The 21,580-nt window shown below is 43.2% G+C and overlaps 1 long non-coding RNA gene across 7 annotated transcripts in view; it reads left to right on the top strand.

Moving 5' to 3' along the window:
* The window catches only part of LOC132317114 (uncharacterized), a 61,004-nt gene extending 39,424 nt beyond the window's left edge, over positions 1-21,580 (top strand). For 6 of the 7 annotated variants that reach the window (XR_009484007.1, XR_009484006.1, XR_009484004.1 and 3 more), the window contains one exon: positions 21,440-21,580. This is a non-coding gene — a long non-coding RNA (uncharacterized LOC132317114). Of the gene's footprint in view, positions 1-20,748; positions 21,001-21,439 lie in introns of all 7 variants that reach the window. The other variant, XR_009484005.1, reaches the window with a different exon arrangement.

Below are 21,580 nucleotides of genomic sequence, written 5' to 3'. Positions count from 1 at the left end.
ACCGGGGATGCAGCCAGAGGCTGAGATTTGGCTGAGCATTTCCACTGTTCTTCAATAGCAATCCCCTTTCCAAATCAGTTTTGCTTCAGAAAAAGGCAGGGAGGGTTCCCAATTAACTTTCTCTAAATCAAAACTATCACAGTATTGAGCTTACTGAAACTTTGCAGCTTCCCCTGGGAATTAACCAGTCACAGGAGGCGTTCGATGGAGAGCGGTTGTTCAGGTATTGAAAACTGCCCGCCCGATCCCTTTCTGCGCTGGTGTGAGGGCTCCAACCGCATTGAAACTCTGGTAACGTGCACAGCCGCATCCCTCGTCCCGCACTGCTTTCGGAGTAGCCACGGTGGCTGCTGTGTGTGCTGAATGTCACTCACACCCTGAGCACCCAGAAGTAAGCTTGAGTGAAAAATTAAGATTCTGAGTGAAAAATTAAGATTCTGGGAATTTGCGTTTAGATTATTTTACCTAAGTGTAGCTTTTTACTGCGGATTACAAAATGTCCTCTGTGCATGCAGATGTGCTCACAGCTAGCTCACGCTCAAGAGCTCGCACTTTGGTGGTTACAGCTGTGGCTCAGATGCGCGCCGTGCTGGTGCCGTGTCCCCCTCCCTGTGCCGATGTGCACCCTGCCATCCCGAGGTGCAACAGCAGCCTGTGTGGGTACACCCAAGCTAGCTGCCAGCTCGCTGCCGCGGTGCAAATAGCAATGAAACCAGTCTTGCAAAAAGGCTTTGCAGCCGGGGACTCCCAGCACACACATACCTGATGGCCATGCTGCTCTCGCACCCGAAGCGGCCGAGCCATGACTGGTGCCATTAGGTGCATGCACAGCACCCCAACGACGGTGCGGACATCAGGGAGTCTGCGAATGGGATCCTCTTCCCAAAGCAGTTGTTCACGCAACTGCCAAAGCCACACAGGGAGGAAATAAAGAGGGGAGGATGCAGGTCAGGAACCCATTCGATTGGCCAAGTCGGGAAAATATACTTATCTGCTTTCACCAAGATTTTCCACTGCGTTGGCTGTCCTGAAATTTTGGGCATAAGCCCATTTTTCTGCTTGTGGGAAGGAAAGAAGAGACTTGGAAACAGCCAGCCCATACGTCAGAGCCCGCATGTATGGAAAAGGGTAAACTTAGGTGGTCTTTGCTCAAGCCAGAGTAACCTGAAAGTTAGGCACCCAGCTCTGCTGCAGTACAAGCCAGCACCCAGCCTGCCAGGACGTGCGCAGTGTGCACCGGTTGTGTTTGTTGCGAGGCACTTGTGTTTCGAGAGGTGAAGTTATCTGCTGGATTACGGCGTGAGTGAGCTGCTCGGTCTGCTTAGGGCTTCTGAGCCAGTTATCAGTGCTAGAAATATGAGCACGGATATAGCTGGGGCATTGATGGCAGGCATCTAAAGGTGGCAGTAGCTCTTAAGCGTTGAATATGTTATTGAATATTTGGGCCCAAGTGATTAGGGCACTCCTGACACTTAAGTCTTGTGTTTAAGGCTCTCAACCACCTTAAAGCTCCGCATTATTTGGCATTTTGAGTTCCAGAAAAAGGTGTATCAGGCTCTCATCTCTGGAGGCAAAATCAAACGCTGGATTGAATTGCCTTTCCTTTGTACAATATGGGACACTTGACAGAGCTATAGAAATCCCATTTGAAAAATGATAGCTGTTGATTTTCTGCTTGCTGAGAATTATTAGTATTTTTCTATCCTGCAAAACCAGCTGTTAAATCAGCAAAATGCTTTGACATTAGAGCCATTTGGAATGTAAAAAATACTGCTTCTTCTTGTTGAGCTGCAAATGTTCAGTTGCAAAGTTAAGGGAAAATCTAAAAGGACGAATAATGATCTTAATTTGAAAGACGTTTTACAAGTAAACATGCTGTAGTTGTAGCTACAAATCAGATAATTGCTGAACATTTTAAAACCCAGGAGTATAAAATTAAAAACAAGAAAATCAAATTTAAGTGCAAACAAATAACAAGGGAATTCTAAGTAGAAGGTTCAGATTCTTTATTTTCTTTTATGGACCATTTCTTTATCTCTGCAACCTCAAATACCGCACAGTGGTCTCTATTCAATTACCCATATTTAAATGAGCAGGTACTTCAACATAAAATGGTTTACAGTCGGTTTTTCTATTACTGTGTAAGAAATGTACCCATGAAACATAAAAAGGTCCACCACTTCAATGAAATAACTTTTAAAAATAATACAGTTTTACAGCTATACATAAATATATGTATTCTATTATGTCAAAGAATATGAAATAATATTGCTCAGCGTTAAGCCGCAACTTTTTCAAGGAGGATACATTAGCTTTAAACTGGGATATATGATCATTGAAATACATTATTTCTGCTTTGGACTTTACAGTTCCAAGTGAAAGGTTTTTCTCCTCATCTACTTCCCATCTTTGGCTACTCTTTTTCCCCACTTGTAACGATTTCCCTATCAAAGGACTAATACGTCTTGTCACTGCGTATTTCAGTCGTGTACAATCAGGAACTGGGGGCTGTGCTGGCCCCCCACATGCTGTCCAACTCCGTGGCCCAGCTCTGCCATGCCCGCACAGCCCACCTGCTCTGACCCATGTTTTGGGAGGGTGCTGGAAGCTGGGTGGGGGAGCAAAGCTGAGGTGCAGCCGTGATGCAGGTGGCAGAGAGGCTCTGGATGTATCCCCGGCTGAGATGGGCCTTTGGCCGGGAGGAAGATGCAAGGAGGCAATGCTTATGGTGATGCATGTGGAAAATTGTTCAGCAGAACTTCCTGAGAAGGTAGAATGAAGGGCAGAAGAGACCAGAAAATATACTTCGTACACGCATCTGGTCCTCCTGTCTACCTGTGACAAAGTATGTCTCAGTCTAAGCTGATCCTCAGAGAACTTCCAAATCCCAGGGTAGGTTCTGCAGCTTCTGACAAATCTATAGTAGCCCAGATGTTTGCGCTGAGCTACAGGCTAGCTCCTTCCGTACAGCCTCCCAGCATGTCCCATTCGACTGTGGGACCCCATGAATACAGATTCCCAAAGTATCCGCTGTTACATGGTTAACTAACGTCTCTAGGCCATACCTGACCTAAATTTTATGCAAGTAATTAAAAGGGTAAGGTTTTTTCTGAGGAGCAGCTGTTCACAGAGTTGGGAGATAGAAGTAAAGTAAAAAGCATTGCAATTCCCTACACATTCTTCCTCTGAAGCAATCAATAAGTTTAATTAGAGTGGTTAGGAATGAACTATGAAAGCAGCAAAGTTAGTACCAGATAAATTAGGGAAACACTGGGACAGAAGATATATGTATGACATTTCTAACAGAAATCTGATGAACATAATTGCCAGTGCCTGTTGTTATGAAGTGGAGGAGTGCGTACATCAGGACTTTGCAGCAGTGGAAAGTCCGTCCATTATAATCGACCCATTTCACACACTGTAACTGCAGGCTAGATAAGTAATTGGAGGGGAGAGTGGTATAACACCCATGCCACCCTGCTTCCCCTTTGAGAAATGCTGGTGTTCTGTTGCTGACTAGCCCCTACAGTCAATGGGTTATGTACAGGTTTGATATAACGCTAATCCTCCTGCGTGCAATGTGCCGTGTACGCTTTGCTTCTTTCTAGTATAGAAGGGAATCTGCTCAGCGGTCCTTTTCTGGGTATCACTTGGGACAAAAAGAAATCCCAAAAGATATAGACACCCCTAGATTCATCCTGCTATCTCCCAGATGCCTAGACTTATAGAAGTCTAGTTGGCACAGGAGAGCGAATGGTACTTCCAGCTGCCCACCTACAGCTTCATTCCCCTTTGGAGATGTCTGTCTCTCTTTATTGACCATGAAGACCTTCCCAGAATAAGTGTCATGAATCTAGGCCAGCGATTCTGTCAAGTTTCAGAGGATATCTTGAGTAATTCAGCACAGCTGTCATCACTGGACTGGGTCATGCAAGATACCCCTGCACCCCTTCCAGCCTGCATTGGTATTAACATCAGCTCCAGATGCAGTTCAAAGTGAGCCATGTCTCTTCCATTCCCTCTTGCTGGTGTGCTAGACCATACTTGTCCTTGGAGGCAACCTGACTGGGGGTACTTAAATATATATTTTTAAGGAAATAGTCCCTCAAATGACAGACACACTTAGTTCTAAGTTGTGGAGGCTTCCACAGTAGGGATCATTCATAACTGCAAGCATTGGCTTCCTGGAGAAAGGATTTGAAGAAAATACTTTATTTCTAAGTTGGATTTTGTTTGTGGTGGGGCTGCTCATACTTTAGAAGTTAAGCACGTTCTTAAGAGCTTAAGAGCTTTGTTCCGTTTGGGACAAAGCGATAAGTGACAGAGCTGACAGAAGCTTTCATAGCAAACGTCTTTGTGAAAAATGTTATAGATCTATCAATACTGGGATGTTTTGTGGGCACATCCTTTTAGTTGTTTTGATGCATTAAAATATCTGAAATTTTATCTGAGGCACTGAATGTCAACATTTTGTTAGCTGAAATATCTGAACTTTCAGTTTAAAATAGCTCCTCATGTCAATTTTTTTTTAAAATTCAATTGAGACACTTAAAAGCAAAACATTTTGGGTTTCTTTTTTTTTACTGTGAGGAAAGGATTTATTTAGTTTGGAGGAGAGAACAAATTGGATGACTTAGTCTAAAGGAGAGAACATGATGGAGGACATCTCTCCAAATAAATAAAAGGCTGCTGCAGTGAGGAAGGCAATAAATCTGCTCTCCATGTTCATGGTGGATACAAGAAAAAGTAATGGGACTCCAAGTGCAGAGCAAAACAAAAAAAAAAAATCAAGCTAAGCATTAGGAAAACTTTCTACTGATGAGGCTATAGCTCTTGGAGAAGACTGCCTGACTGGAGATCTCCACCAAGATATCTCAAACCTGCTCTTGAGGACAAGCGCGCTCAGGATAACAGAAAGGACTTGTCCTGCCTGAGGGCTGGATGATCTCTGGGGTGTCCCCAAGCCTTGGGACTCTCTGATGTTGTGAGTGCTGTTTGCTTAAAGATAAAACACGATTGATATGGAAACAGTCTGGTAAGAGACTGCAGGCGCAGCAAGCTCAAGGAGAGTTTCCCTCAGACAGAGCCGGCTTTGGCAGGCTGGTGTGACCGTCCCCAGCCTTTGTGTGTGCCTTGCCCGTACGTGGTCTGCATCTGCACGGGCACAGATGGGGCTGGCAGAGGCGAAACATTGCTTTTAATCCTTCTAAGAAATGACAAATTAAGATGTGATTATAGAACTGTTAAAAAGGAATTACCACAGAGGAATTTCCAGATGGTCATGCAGAATAACTATTGAAGAGTGAACAGCAAGGTTGAGCTATTTATCCAAGTACGGTTCTCTCTTCTCTTTGTTTCCAGTTGGCGAGTCCTGTTCTTCCTTCCAGTCAGTGTAATAATTTCTTTTTCAGTCCCGTTACAACTACCTTTCTGCCTGATAGTTCATTTTCTTGTCCAGCGCTGGTAGTATTCTTTTAAACCTAATTCCTCAGGAAAATGAAATGCCTGGGATCAGTTTGTCCCCTGCTGTGGAAAATAACTTTGGGATTTTTTTGGCTGGTGTTAAGCCTATTTGATAGTGGATAACGGATGCTTCAGTACTGTTCTGTGGAGCAACATGCAATTTTGCATGATAGGGTATCAGAAGAGATCTCTGTTGATAACCTCCTAGGTTAATTGCTGTGCAGTGAGCGACCCTCTGCTTTGAATCAACACATTATTTTTAATCCTCTGGCTACCTCTTTACACTCTGTGGGGCTTCCGATGCATAACGGGTGACACTTGTTTCAGAGCCATCTAAGTGATTTAGATACAACAGTTTAACAGGTTTGCAGGATCTCATCTCTGTAGATGATTCTGGCATAATGTACATTGCAAATGTTTCTGCACATTCCAACTAATGCCTAGATGATTCCCTACTCCCCTTTCTCATCAAAGCTTGTAAATCTTTATTTGTTCTCTGCACAGTGCCTAGATTTTTTAATATTTTTTTTTTGAGTGCTGAGCACAGTATGTAAGTTGCAGGGGTCACCATGAGATCCTGATGGAATTTGTCAACTAACTGGAGGTTTCTATATTCGATAGAGCGGCCAAATGCTGTGTTTGTTCTAGATGGTCCTCTGGGAGATGATCTCAGGGATGGAGGAAGATGTCAGTCAAATCAATGGGAAGATTCTCGTTGTCAGTCTTTCGGCTCAGGCCCTTAGAAACTGTTCAGAAATCAAAAACCTTGAAGAGCATGGGTTTTGTTGTTGCTGCTGAGGATTGGCCTGGATTGCGGTTTTACTAAGGGAAATTTCCCAAGGCGTTTTACAGAAACTAGATCCACATTCCTATTGAATTTTGCTGGAAATTAGATTTTGCTACTTCTGAAAAAAATTGCCTTTATGATTTAACTGGGGCAAGGCTGTTCTAGTCCTAAAAGGCATGCTGCTAACAGAGCACTAAGTCTCCCTAGGTTAAAATAACACAGAATAACAAAATAATATACTTAACAGCAGGGCTGAGGAGGTTCTTGTTCGCAATTTCACTGACCGGTCACAAGACAAAGGGAACTCTGTAACTGGCTCAACGCTTCTTCACTATCCACATTGCTTGCATTCAGCTGCCTTTTTCGTTAGTTCTTGCACTTCCAAATCACAACATTGTTCACAACCAACTGACTATTTAAGTATTCTTGCCGTGGAAGACTGCAAGGGAAGGTGGCCTCCGTTCCTCTTTTAATCTCTTTCCTGAGAAATTGCGCCTCTGCAATGCTCTGTCTTCCATTTATTACTGTGTCACTCACAGCTTCAGTTTGTGTTGTCTCACACCTCCATGTTTGCAGCAATCCATCCACAGTAATCAAGGGTGTGACTGAATTTACATCACCTTGTAATATGGGGAGTGGGGTAAGAAAGGAAGGGAGCCAATGCTGTGTGCACCCTGTTCATCTAAACAAAATGAAGTCTGTGTACACAACATGCAGTTACTTCAGCTGCAGCAAAGCCCAAAGAAAATGCTGTTTTCTTACATTGCAGTCAGCTAGGAACGATTACAACAACTTCCACTATCGGCGTCAAAAGAAATCCTTGCTTCCAGATAGAGCAGTGTAAGTTTTCTTTGCAGGTTCACAGAGTAGCTCTCAATCTACATCTTATACATGGAATCTGTGGAAGGAATGTGTATTAACTGTTTCATCAAAATGCTGATCTTTGCTTTGTAGTCTGTGAGGCTTTCCATTGCTTCCTCATTGCTTTCAAGGCTGGCAGTGTGCTGATGGTGAATACCAGTAAAAGTTATTTTTCCTCATTCTTTCTCCATCACGTGCTTGGACCTGTAGTCTAAGCCTAGCTTATAGGCTTTAAAGTTAACCTTAAGTATCTGTGAAAGAAACTTACTGCAAATATGAGTGGTCTCTCTGCAACTTTTCTTTATCATTTAAAATTTTAACTATTTTTTAAAATGAGGATTTAAAACCAAATATCATTTGAACTCACAAAATCCACCTCTGTGAAAGGAGGCATGTGGCTCAAAATATACGCAGACACAGGAGTAGACAGCTCTGGCAATGAAATACTCTCAACAGCCCTTCCCATGCAGAATGCCTAACCTGCTAAAATAGTACTTACCAGTTCCTACAAATGAGCAGATAGGGTTCAGCAAAATACAGGATTTTTCAGATCAATTGCCAGCATTTCCATGGAAATGACAAGGATTTTGCTACTCAGGCTATTTCTGTGTATCCTTCGTGTCACTGCTATATACTCTTCTTTTCAAGTTGTACTTGTGTGAAAGACTTTACTGGCTGGAAATCGTGATTTTATTGTTTGAGGAAGGTTTCTGTAGAGAATGTCTGCTGATCCTGATCACACCTTGACATAGTACAGCTCTGTTATTAAATCTAGATCTTAGTCTTGCTTACATGTTAGGAGGATACGTACCCATAAAGAATAATTTTGCATTATAACCTCATGGGAAAAAGGAAAAGATGGGAGGCTGGCATTCATTAGTACATTAGGAATATCCTTCATTTACAGTGAAAGCTAGCGTTGCCTTTATGTATAGAAGTATATACGGTATATACCGTAGTATCAGTGGTTTTATTCTCGTACAGTGCATATTTCTCCATACTTTCCCCTTTGTACTGTGCATATCTCTCCATCCTTTCCGCTACCCCTCTATTTTTGTAGAACAGTCCTGCAAGAATTTTTCTAGCGATTCTTAATTACACTAGAAATTGGGGCCTGAGACTGGTCATTTAAAATTGTGGAATAGTATAGTGTGTTTGAAGTGCCAAGATTTTTATTTGGATGGATGCTTTGGAAGCAAAATTCCATCTGTAGTAAAAAGTTTTCAGCACATTATGAGGCAGCAAAGCATCGTTATTTGTAATAAGGAAAAAAGAGAAGCCACTGTTTTCACCAGAATTCAAAACAAGTGAAAGGGATCACACAAGAATTTTGCATGCTTTAAAAAGCATGGAAGAAGTAATCAATAATATGTGCTGGAAACAACAGGGACAGAGGATCCATCGGCCACATCAACAGCCTGTCCTGTGTCCTTCTGGGCTGCCTGAATGGAGGCACAGACGTGAAAGCGGCTTCCACCCCACATTCACAACATTGACGGTCATTTGTAGGATATTTGCTGGTGTTCCAGAGAGCGCTACAAGTTGGTGCGTTTTGCTGCTGAAGTCAAGGCATTTTGGTCTGTGGTCCAGCTTTTCTGTGCCGTCTCTTTGAAAAGTGTGTGTGTAGGTAGGCAGTGGGGGATGTCTGTGCATTCACACCCGTGTGTAAACATTGTTCTGTATAGGTTGGTGCCACACATCGCTGCTGCTGCAGCTGAATAGGCAAGAGCAGAAAATGCAGCTGGAGGGGATTTCAGGGGCCCCTGGGCATTTTCCAGGTTTCTATTATTGCAGAGCCCTCACAAGGAATTCACTCCTAATCATGAAAAATTCACCCTTGCTTTTATTTGTACAAAATCTTAGCTTTTTTGTGGCAGATATGGCTGGAAAGGTGCCAAAGGACATTGCAGCTGGCACCATGGGTACAGAGATGTTGTTGTGCCCAGTGCCGCCTCAATCACTGACAGTGCTCTTCAGTTAGCTGAAATGATGACTATGCCTTTGCCTACCTCAGTGTCAAGTACTTCTACAAATTTTGGAACACAGCGAGTTACAAGGAACAGGCAACCATTCCTTGGGGACCACACAGCTCACATCTACTCCAGTCCCATTTTAGGCTGTACTGGCTAAAGCCTGAGGCTACATTGCTAATCTGTGTCAGAGCTGATGCATGACCCTATGTAGATGTATCTGAATTACCTACCTGAGGGTCTCTGTGCTATTGCAGGTTGCCTGTCATCTTTGTCGGGCTGCTTTAGCTGCTGATATCCTGTAGGACTTTGATGTCCACATTCGGGTTTAGAACAGTTTTGTGACTGCTCTGACTCTCCCGGGACTGGGCGTAATACACATAAGCTTCTTGGGAGAGAATAGATCCTGTTCACACTCCTGAGCTCCTCGTTACAAATTTGAATTTGAAATTCAGCTTCACAAGGGCGTGAATGACCAGAAAATTAATACTAAATGAAACAAGGAAAAGAGAAAAGACAACAGTGTTTTTCATGTATGGATGTGTCTTCAGAGGAACGACCTATAGAGAAACCGTGCAGTGAAACGCGTCTTTGATAATGGCTAAAACTCACTGAGCAGTCAAATCCAATGAAGACGTGCGTTAGAAATCAGCTGTGCTACATGAGAGAGAGAGGTGCAGAAAATTAACGATGCATTCCGTAATATAATAAATATTTTTTAACAGAATAGGCAGAAGATGATGCTGCACAAGGACCAATCTTTCGTTGCTTTTGTCTTTTAATGAGAGCATAGCAACTACGTTTTGTCATGAGTAAAAAGTGCTTTCTTTGAACATAAGTGCTGGTAGTTGCATAATATGAAACTTACTGATGCATATAATGGTAGCAGTGGGCCGTCTGAGCACAATGCACGCTTTAAAATTAATCTCTGCACAGATCAGCAAGCACACGCAGACTCTCCCATGTTGACAAGAGCAAGGTACTTCTTTAGGAGAGGCCAAACTTTCGAAGCCTGGCAGCTGGAGTTTGCAAGCTTGTTGTTCCATTATTAACTCTGTAGGCCTTAGGGAAGGGGTAATGGATGAGATGATCCCATGGGGTCCCTTCCAGACCTACTTTGTTTGGTTTCATGGTTCCTAACCAAGCAAGCGATAAGCAAAAATGTTCTCTGAAATGAGCAGAGGGAAAGGGATGTGTATTAATAATGCAAGATGCTCCATCCAGTTCAAAGCAACGTAGCTGGTGCCGGTCAGAATTCAGCGAAGGGCAGGTGAAAGGAGCCGGAAGGATGGTGTTTGCTAGGGCCCCCTGCGACCATGGCGTTGCTGGTTGAGGACGAACCATAAGACTGTAAAGAATGGATTTTGAGGGAGTGAGTTTGGGCAGGAGAAGACTGCTAGGGAAAGCGTCTTCCAAGAGACCAGAGGCTAAAACAAACAGACCTTGCCAAGACGGCTCATCAAAGTCTCATTTCTTTTCAGCAAGAAGTGGCATTTTACAGTGATACCAAAATCACTCAACCCCCACTGTAAATACTGGGGATTTGAATCACAATGGCAGAACCTTACTGGATTTCTCTGCTGCTGATTTGTGTGCTGTGATTTTTTGAACGCATGAGGCTGGAGGGAGAGGTCGAGCTCCCGCTCAAAGCAAGGCCAGCGCTGCATCGAGGCAGGTTTGTCCAGTCGGGACCTGAAAAGCCCTGAGGTCTGAGATCCCACAGCTCCTCTGAGCCCTTGTTTCTGCACTTGGCTGTCCTCACAGTGAGCGCAATTCGATCTTAAAAGGGAGGGGGATCATAAAGGCTAGCCCTGAGTCGGGCAGATCCATTATCTGCTCTCAGGACTGGGGTTGCCAGAGGTTTGCCGAGACCTTAGCTGTATCTTGGCTCTTTGCAGACCTTTCAGTGCTCCAGTTGTCATCTTCATTTGCTGCTTGCAGTTTGTCTTGAGGAGACTTTTCTTGCACATTCAGTGGTTTCAAGCAATACCTCCACTTCCTTTTGGAGGGAGAAGGAATGGCACCTTTCTTTTGAATAAAATCCATCCCAGTCTTTTTCCAGTGCTCTGACTAGAGGGAAGCTACAACAAAGCGTTTGTATGTTCCTCCCTTTGCCGCCTTCCAACAAATCAAGCAAGGCTCCAGTTCACATATTTAAAATGGAACCCAGATGCTTTGTAGGCATTTTTGTTACACGTTGTAGAATATTTGTGGGTTGTAGGTCAGAATTTTCCTGTGTCTAAAAGAGTTAGATATCCTTCCCCTATCAGCTTTCAGGGGGTTTCAGGCATGCATGCAAAAGACCCTGAGTGATTTAGGTACCTACTCAAAGTCAGTGGGGCAGAGGGCCCTATTGTGCTTTTAAAAATGTAACTTTCTTCAGTGTGTTAAAAATCCCAGCTGGGATAGCTGTAGTGATAAGGCATTAAGTTCAACTGTGCCTTTTTGTAAGACGGGATATTTTTCCTCCGTGTTCTGGCAGATTTACAATCCAGAAAAACAAATCATTAAAAGATTCATTTATAAGGATAAACAGAGTTGACAAATAAAGCTGGTTTTGAAACTAGGCTGAAAAAATATTTTTTCTCAAGAGGTGATGATAGGTTTCAAAGCTGAGTCTGTGCTACCTAATGCCTACACCGTAGTTCCTCCCCCAATTAGCCAGCTGTAAGGCAGTGCCATCTTCCACTTGTCACATTACAGGCTTTATTCAAATGAGATGCAAAGGGAAGAACGAGCTGATACCACTGTCGTTACCTGAAAGAAAAACCTCCAACCTGTCCAGTACCACTGAGTAAAATTCTATTATGGAAATCTACTTCCGTATTTTGGGAACAAATGATAGGCAGGAGATAAAATGGAAAAATACATTATACTCACATGAGTAAAAGATCAGTCAGGCAATGTACTGAGATATCATTAGGGCTGATGAATCACTATTATCATTACAAAAATAACATATAATGCTTCAAATCCAGCATCGTGGTTGACTTCTTTGCTGATGAATATTTATGCAGTTTCTTTTGTTTCTTTGTGTCTCTAACAGATGCCAAGCTAAGTTCAATAGACAAATTGCATCTCTGTGAACTGTCACAGCCTTGTCCTTGTTTTTTTCTAGCAAACTGAAGTTAAATAGCAAAATGGAATAAATAAGCAGAGGTCAGAACCCCCATCCCCCTACAAGATTCAATCAACTGATAAATAATCTGTGGAAGGATTCAGTTCAGATCAAAGGAGGAATGAAAGTTAAATCTTCTTTATTTGAAATGAACAGTTTGCTTATCTGTACTCTGAGGATCATAAATTATTTAACCAACGTGTATGTCATAATCTAATTATTCACTTACCTCTACTAAATTTCTCAATATTCCTTGTGTCTGTGCTACTTACCTGCAGTGCAGGATGGGAGAATTATTATAAATGTATGAGTTTTATTAGCAAATAAGGCTTTTAAACTAATAAAAAATTACAAGGAGGAAAATAAAGATGGTTAGATAATGGTATTTGTGGGCACAAAAGCTGAGGTCAACATCATTTACTACCTTTTTCAAGTGGTGATAAATCAGTTCAATTAATTCAGTGTCTTAGCAAAATCTTGTTCCAAAGCAAACTTTTATCTTAGCACAGTAGTATGTATGGCAGATGATTTTTTTTTTTTTTTGTGCGTCAGGGACCTCCAAATGTACAGTCCTATTGATTTGCTTTGCAAGCTTTCTGTAGAAGGAAGAATCGATGGTGCCCTGTCACCCAAACAACTCTGAAGTAGAATTTATAGATTTGGGGAAACGGCTTAATTGCTGGAATGATGCTTGCAGCTAAGCCTGGCCACTTAAACTTGCGTGACTACTGTACATTATCCAAGTATCAGGCATAAAATATATAACAGTATGTAAAAGTAAATGGAAAATAATACAAGTATTTCTGGAATATCACCGCTCTTGTGAGGTCTTACACCGCATTTAAACTGGTGCTCACACAGGGGTATAATCTCTGAAGTGTCTCCCTCATTCTGCCTACAACAGCCTTGAGTCTCTTGACATCTTTTAAGATACACAAGGCTTGCCGCAACTAACTTACGCTGTACGAAGGCAGAGTTTGCCATTTAAAAAACCATGCCAGGCAGAGTTAAGGATTTTCTTCTGCCTCGGTACTATCCATTTCTTCCTGTCTTCATGTGGAAAGCCCCTGCTTGCAAAGGCAATACATGGGATCTGGTAGAAATTCAAAGGGCTAAACAGGTACCTGCCTTCTGAGAAGCATTTAGCTTGGCGTTACTTGGCTAAGTGATACATTTGTAAAGATTATGTGCCTACTTTGATAAGTAGAAACTCACACCAAAGTTGATTATCCCTCGTCAGCTCCACTGTTCCAGTGCCCGTTTCTTCAACATAGGCAGTGCCTGTCAATACAATTCCCCCTAGTCGTTGTAGTTACTTACAGCCCAATCTCTTCTCAGAGGTCTTGTAGTCCCTCTGCTCCAACTTCTTCAGAAGATGAACTTGCTGATATTTAGCAGTCACAAGACTGCAACCAAGCAGTGAGTGGGGTTTTTTTGTCTGGTAACGCAACACCAGATATACCACCACCCAGATGACCAAGCAATACAAGGCATCATACACCTCTTGCTGAGCTTTGTTCCTCTTTCTGACAAGGCCATTACGGATCAGGCAGGAGTGCCTCTTGTTTCAGGCCAAGATTTGAAATGTTTGGCTAGAACTGAATGTTGTATACCTTCCCACAATCCTGTAGCAAGAGAGTGTAGCTGCTCTACATCTTTTGGGCAGCTTTGCCGAGGAAATTTTAATACCTTCACAGAAATCATCACCTGCCATACCCACCTATACAGAAGGTACTGAGCCTTGCACTGAGCACCTCCTAGATTTTCTGTGCTCGGCCACTGCCAGGATGTTTTCCAGCGATGCCTTTGGCAAGGAATCCAGCAATGTGTAACCCCTCCCTGTTTGCTAGCACTTCCGACTCCTGAAGAAAACATTAGGTCTGGAATTGGAGGAGTGTTTTTTATGGGGAAATCTTTTCACGCACCTGCATGGTTCTGTCTTTAGCCGGTAGCTCTTCAAGTGGCAATGTAAAGTCATTTGAGTTACTTGCTTGGCCAGTTTCTAATTGGATATAATGAAGCAATGCGAAATAGCTGTATACATCCCGTCTACCACTGCTTGTTTATTTCTTACATCTCTGCGATAAGATCAGCAGGACCATTTCATACATGCAGGGCTCTCTACGTAGCTGCCGATCCCACCCATCTAATCAGGCTTTACTGCTATTTCAGCGCCGCTACATTTCTGTTCACACGTCCTTAGATTTACACTTCACATTAGCCTCTGCAAGTACTACATGAGCGTATTGGCTTCTTAACGCAAAACAAATACATGGTCTGTCGGTATGCATTACACATACATACCTTTTGCTAAAAATCAGCTGTGCGTTAAATGGATGGCGTTTCTATTTAAAACAGCGAGCACGGTCTGAACTGTCCGAGATACTCTGCGACCAGGTTGCCTAGGCAACAAAATTCCTCAAATTGGAGGGGTCTGTAACAGAAGATGTTTAGATAGCTTTAATTTGGGGGCATGGTTTCTAGAAGTCTTAATTGACTCCTTTCAAATGTATTTTATCTAGTGATAATACTATGTTTCAAGTATCAACAAGTACAGCTTCATCTACTGTATCTCTGCTACAAATGATAGCTATAAAGCGTATAAAATAAAGACAAAGGTTAAAGGGTAACTTATTTCACAGTTTGGAGTGTTTAGATGGCTGAGCCTTGCTTGTTAGCTATTATAATTACTGAACATTTGTTTATTTTCTTCATACATAGAAAGCATCAAAAAGTACCTTCTTCAATATGACAGCTGTTGAGCTAACAGACACCAAAATTCTTGATCTTGTTTTTATTAAGTTATGTGTTTTCTGCAATTGTTGCTCTAAGGGTCCCTGCAGCACGCTTGCTCTCTCCACATAACTCAGGGCCACGCAGAGTGGCTCTCTCTAATCCTGGAAATGGTGTTGAACCCCTTATCAAGGTATTGCAGACAGTTTTGTCTTGTCTCACACTGCTTTTCGGATAAGCGGATGGGCCTTTTCACAGAATCACAGAATCATTAAGGTTGGAAAAGACCTGTAAGACCATCAAGTCCAACCATCAACCCAACATCACCATGCCCACTAAACCATGTCCCGCAGTGCCACGTCCACATGTTCCTTGAACACCTCCAGTGATGGTGACTCCACCACCTCCCTGGGCAGCCTGTTCCAATGCTTCACCGCTCTCTCAGGAAGGAAGTTTTTCCTAATATCCAGCCTGAACCTCCCCTGGCACAACTTGAGGCCATTTCTTCCTGTCCTGTCGCTGTCACTTGGGAGAGGAGACCAACACCCACCTCACCACAACCCCCTTTCAGGTAGCTGTAGAGAGCGATAAGGTCTCCCCTCAGCCTCCTCTTCTCCAGACTGAACAACCCCAGTTCCCTCAGCTGCTCCTCATCAGACTTGTGCTCCAGACTCCTCACCAGCTTCGTCGCCCTTCTCTGGACACACTACAGCATCTCAATGTCCTTCTTGTAGTGAGGGGCCCAAAACTGAACACAGCATTCGAGGTGCGGCCTCAGTAGAGCACGACTGCAGCCTCCCTTAATAATCCCTGCCCCTCAGATGGCTATGGGAGCAGGGTCGCACGTTAACATGGCTTTGGAGCAAGGCTTTGGGGCTTGGCGTGGGGCAAGCTCCCACGCTGGGGGCTGTGGATGCTTCTTCATCCATGACAGGGCAGCCGTACTGCTGCCAGGGCTGGAGTCGGCTTGTTAGGGGCTACTTCAGGCTCCTCTGCGAAGGGTGACATTGCAGGGCATAGCTGTTGTGTTAGCATGAAGGTAAGGCTGGCTGTACAGCTAGCTAAGGGGATGCTGCAGCACCGCCTTGGGGATAACCATTTCCAAGGTATTCCAGCATCGGTTTCCCAAGAGTTCAGTGCCCACAACTGGGGGGAAAACACCAAAAGGCTTATCTCCCACTAGTCATTAGTGAATCGATGAGATAGTCTGAAATATTCAGTATTAGGTAACTTCTGGTGTTCCTGTAGCACCCAAAGCCTCTGTAAAAGCAAGCTGGTTGTGGCAGCTCAGGTACATCCTGCAGGTCCATGGCAGCTGACAAATCGCTTTCAGAGGTGGCTGTTTGCGTAAAGTTGTCCCCACTCAGGGGATCCCTTGGGAGCTAGGTTTGCTGGCTTTCCAGGGGCTTTGAAACGAATGAAAATTAATAGGAAGTGAGCATTCAGAACTCTTAAGAGGCAGTTTCAAAAGCACAGGCTTAATGTTTCTGTAGGCGATTTTTCCAAAGCACTCAGGAGATTTGAGAGCACGAGGCTTCCTGCAAGGCGGTGAGACTGCACTCCTCAATCCCTGAGGGAGAAGATTGCGAGCTGCCTACCCAAAGACAGGTAGAAAATATCTCTCTGAACAAGAAGTTGAGAATTTTCCCCCTTGTGTTTCCTTTCTGCTCACCTGGATTAAACTGATCTGCGCTTAAAGCAAATGTAGGACTGGGAATCAATAACACATAAGCAACTGCTGCGGTCTGGATTTAGGTATTTCTTGGTCTCACTCTGGAGCTGAGGTTTAAGGGCAGGGATGTACGGTTTTGTGAATTTTAACTTTGGGAGGAAAGAATTTGGCGTGTGTCTGCTCTGAACAGCAGAAAACTTGTGCAGATGATGGTGATATTCATCTTTTTTGCCTTCCCCTCCAAAATTAAATCTATTTGTTTCCTGAGCAGATATTTTTGCTTTTCAGCAATGTTTTCTACAGCTGTTTTTAAAAACCTCTGGGAAGTGTAGCTTGAATGCAACACATGGAAAGAGTTGTGTGCACTTGTGCTTGTGTCTTCACAAAATAGAAATTAAACTAGTTTGACACTGATTTGAGGAAGCCTGGTGAAAACGACCTGTCAAATCTTACCAAAGTGCCAGTGCCACATGCAGGCAGCGAAATGTTTTCTGCTCAACTGAGACTGGCTCATCCTCTTCTTGCTGAACACCCACGTGCTCCCTCTCCTGAAGGCAAGATCTTTCTCGCTCTCATTAGGTTTCCCTGAAAATTCAGACAGCATTGTTTGTTATTCTCTGCTGACAGTTTTTGGCCTTTTAAGGCTCAGTCTTGCTGCGTGATTATGATAGTACTACTGAATGTTGTGATTCTGTATTTTTATTCTTGATTGCCCATCAATTTTTTTGTAGCTGAAAATCTCAGTCATTTAGACAAGAGATGTCAGATTCAGCTTAAAGGAATTGGCTTGAGAGCAGTCTGTTAGCAGGATTTCTCAGCGACTCAAAACAAGATTTTTTTTCCTAAGATTTCTTTTGCATGCAGCTTTGGACATTTACTGTGAGGGATCCAGCTTGTCCCATGTACCATCTTATTCTTACAGTAAAAAGGAGAGATGAAAAAATGTACAACTAATTGCCAATGGGGTAATGAATCTCCTAATCCTTTGAAAGAGCCTGTTAATTCAGTTGTGATCCTGTGGGTTGTTTAACTAATTGTGCTTGGAAAAGAGTGGAGACACAGCGGCTGGAACTGGGACTAGAGAGAGAGCTGCTAAAGAGTAACTAGAAGGACCTGTTACCCATTAGCTATTTTAAACTAAAATTAAATTTCTGTCTAGCTTGCTGGAGGCACCAAGTGAAATGAGGGCTTCATTTCACAAAACTTGTGAATACAACAAATATATATAGTGTAAAAAGAACAGAGAATAAAAATGGCGATAATGGGTTGGACTAATAACTCTTTTGGGTAGTCTGCTTCACCCAGTATCCCTCATTTTATATCAGCCAAAAGTCAACGCATAGGGAAGAGTGTAACACATATGTAGTTTCCCCAAATACTTGTATCCTCTGAGACTTGGAGGCTTCCTGAACCAAGACCGTTTCCTTTGGTTTGTTTTTTGAATCTGCTTTCATTTAGTTTTATATGGTACTCCCTTAACTCTCATATTGGAAGAGAGATTGAACCTATGTACCCACTCCATGCTACTCACGATTAAAAAGTAAGAAAAACTCTGTTTCTGGTTGATGCAAAATAAACACAAAATACAAAGTTTTAATCAACTAAAATCTTTTAGAGCAAACTTTCCCTGGTGGTGGTGGTGGTGGTGGTGGTGGTGGTGGTGGTTGTTGTTGTTATTATTATTATTAGTTTAAGTTTTTAAGATATTTTAAAGTAAGATGGAAAGGAACTTTTAGAAAGGAAGTCACTTGGAATTGAATGACTTGTTTAAACAAAAACCCCAAACCAAAAAAACCCCAAAACCAAACCCAACATACCAAGCTGAGATGTCTCGATCATTATAATCCTGTATCTTGTTCCCTCCCTAGCCTCTTGATGGCACGAAAAAAAAGTGGAGGAAAACTGAAAGGTTCTTTTTCTAAAAAATACTGTCGTATCACCAGATCACCATTTTTCACACAAGGAGGACTACAGATCTTCTGCTATCATCAAAAAACACCTTTACAGTTAGCTCTGCACTGGAATTGCTGAAATCCTCTTCAACCGAGGGCAGCGGCAGCACAGTCCTCTAGGAGAAAAACAAGCAAACTGAAACCAATCTGTGGGGCATTTATTAAATCACATAGCCGGAATTCATGCATACAGTACTTACTTAAGTCAGTAAAATCTGCTTGTGGGAAATACATTTGGGAGAAAAGGTTCTTAGGATTTCTTAGCATCATTTTACTTTGCTTTAATTTTCAAGTTGGATTTGGAATAGCTTAACGCTTTTTCTGAAATGTGGTAGTACACAGAATCTAACAACTGGAGAATGGCAAGAAACCTAGACGTGGAGGTAAGAAGCGTATACAAGTGACTGCTGAACCCTTACTCCTGTCCATGGCTTACCTGAAAGCCAGGCACCTAATGCTGCTATGATATATGCTTATTTGCTCTTAATGGCAGCAGAAGTGGAAAATGCTAAGGGCGCGCCTCTTTTTTTTTATCCCAAGTGAGGGGAAATTTATTTTGATCCATCATTTGGCAATACTGGATGGTTACGTTGAAATCTGAGCTGGTTAGCCTGTACCTGCAGTAGCAGACAGGCCAGTCTAGCTACTCACATCACTGTTTCACATTATCTGCTGGTATTCCCCCTCTTAGGACCCACAGTGTCCACTGTGGTTCAGTGGGTTAGTCCTCCTCCACCTCATCCCCATGCTGGCTTAAGTGCAGACCCAGACGTTTCCGCACACAAAAGGCCCAAACCCAGTCACTTCTCCTGACTTCATTTCTAGTTTCTGTTGCCATTGGTTTGACAGAGTGCTTGTCTTTTATAACCTGACACTGAAAACATGACCTTAAGAAGTCCCACTGATGTGCTAAATCACCCCCACAGATGTTAAGGAAATGCCGTGATGAAACTCGGAGCTTCTGTAGACTGCTCCTCCTTTTGCAATAAGCCTTCCCCACTCCTTTCTCCACAAGACAGATCATCCAACAGGTCAAAGACCTGCCTATAGGCCATATTTACTCCCAGAAAATGCTGCCTTTCCCTTCATGTCTCTAGGAGACTAAGACAATTCTTGGGAGTTTTAAAGAAAGGTGCCTACAGGGTGGTGGGCTGCAATGGTCCCAGCACAGCAGAAAAAGGAAGCGAGAAGTTTGTTCTGCAGATTTGGTGACTTGAAGCAAGGTAAAGATCCCAGTGCCAAGGAGTTTTGTGAAACCATGCTGGAATCGCTTGAATCATCTACCAAGTTGACTGCAGAACAGCTTAGAAATAATTTCATATGGTAAATATTTAGCCTGTAGCAATTGCTTGGGAGGAACCATTTCAGAAACTTTATGGGCGACATGAAGTTAGGCCTGGCTGACTAGAGAAGGGTCTCTCCAACCTCCATGTGTAGCCAGCTCACAGAAATTTGGTCTGTTCATCAGGACAGGAAAAATACCTTTGAAGCCCATTTAAACCAGGGGAAATGGCTGTGGCTCAGGCAGGTGAATCAGGGCACATGTTCCTTGCGGGAACCCCACTCTGGACTGGGAAGCCTAACTCGAGGCAGCTGGATCTGGGAATATTTGCAGGGTTGATCTGTTTGTTGAAGAGGCAAACTCACTTCTTGCATTTCAGGGATTTTCAGATGTTTGTTCTGCATTTCTCTAAGTTGCCTGAAGCCTCTGAGGGTTAAGGTCACTTCATCCCGCTCAGCAGGATAGGGGACAGGGGTTTACAACCTCTCGGGCCCCTGGTGGCATCTGTCCTCTTTCTTTGTAATCATTTTTGCTTTCTTTCCCCATTTCTATGGCAACTTTTGACAATGTCCCCTCTATTATGCAGTTCAGCGCAACTTGGAAAAAAAAAAACTGTTAAATTTTCAACAGGGTCAGATGTCAGGCTTTTTAGAATGAGAATGAAGATTTGGCTTGCGATGCTTATCTTGGCAAAGTGGGGGGAAAATTCCTTTGTGAGGAAGCTTTTTCAAAAAGTGTACGATACGGCCTGCGATTGCGGGTGATATGTCTCTGCATTGTATCCACAGCATGAAGTAAAGGCAGGGTGATAACAGGAGAAGGGAATCGGTCACCTTTCTGGACTACCTGCAACCTTTTATGCAATTGCATGCATTTCTGTCATTGTGCTGCTTCATGGGTTTCTCTGCAGGAACAAGGCAGTCCAGCCCGCTTGCTCTCCCGGCGCCATGACAAAGGGAGGCTTTGCTTCTCGTCTCGCTTTAATGAGAATAATACAGAGCTGCTCAGCTGCCCTCACCCTTGCTTACTTAACAGCACCTCAATCCTGCACAGAAAAATGCAGTGGGAAAACTCAATATCCACGTGGCGCATGTTATGCTCATCTGTTCCTCAGTAATTACCGTGATACCCGTGGTGAGCCACCCAGGCAGCCACTGCACAGGTATGAATGACACTGTTTTAGCAAAGGTCTTGTAAACGTTGCTGGCATGGTGGTTGGTTTTTCTTCACTACCTTAAGAGAAGCTGCAGGTGCCAGACTCTCTTGAAAAGCTGGATTCCTCGGTATAGGACTAACATATTGATGGGGGTCTTCCAAAACTCTGGCCCTGAGTAGTTTTGCCTCTCTAGAAATGAGATGGCTAGAAGAGTCTCTGACCTTGTATGTGCGGTCAGGAAAGAATGAAAGAAACCCTTCCTGTACACCAAGCCTGCGAACGAGATCAAAGGGGGCTCCGAGATCAGAGCTTAACTGGAGTTGAGGGAGGCGCAAATATCGTCTGTTTTTAAAAAAATTCAGATATGTAAGATGCAGACCAGCAGTTTCAGAAGATGTCATGTTTATCGCTGATACACTTAATTTATTTTTGTCTTCTGTCCTAGGAAATGAAAATGTGCTAAATGAACGTAGTGGAGAGGATGGGCAGGCCAATGAAGACACCTTAAAACAAGTGGCTTCCCTCAGATGAACGGAGGAACAAACACATGCATTGTTTACACGCTGTTCATCAACCTCATCATACT

This window comes from Gavia stellata, chromosome 5, assembly GCF_030936135.1.
Source record: "Gavia stellata isolate bGavSte3 chromosome 5, bGavSte3.hap2, whole genome shotgun sequence".
Lineage (NCBI taxonomy): Eukaryota > Metazoa > Chordata > Aves > Gaviiformes > Gaviidae > Gavia > Gavia stellata.
Note: the sequence above shows the minus strand (reverse complement) of the source record. Positions and strands in the feature narration are given on the sequence as shown.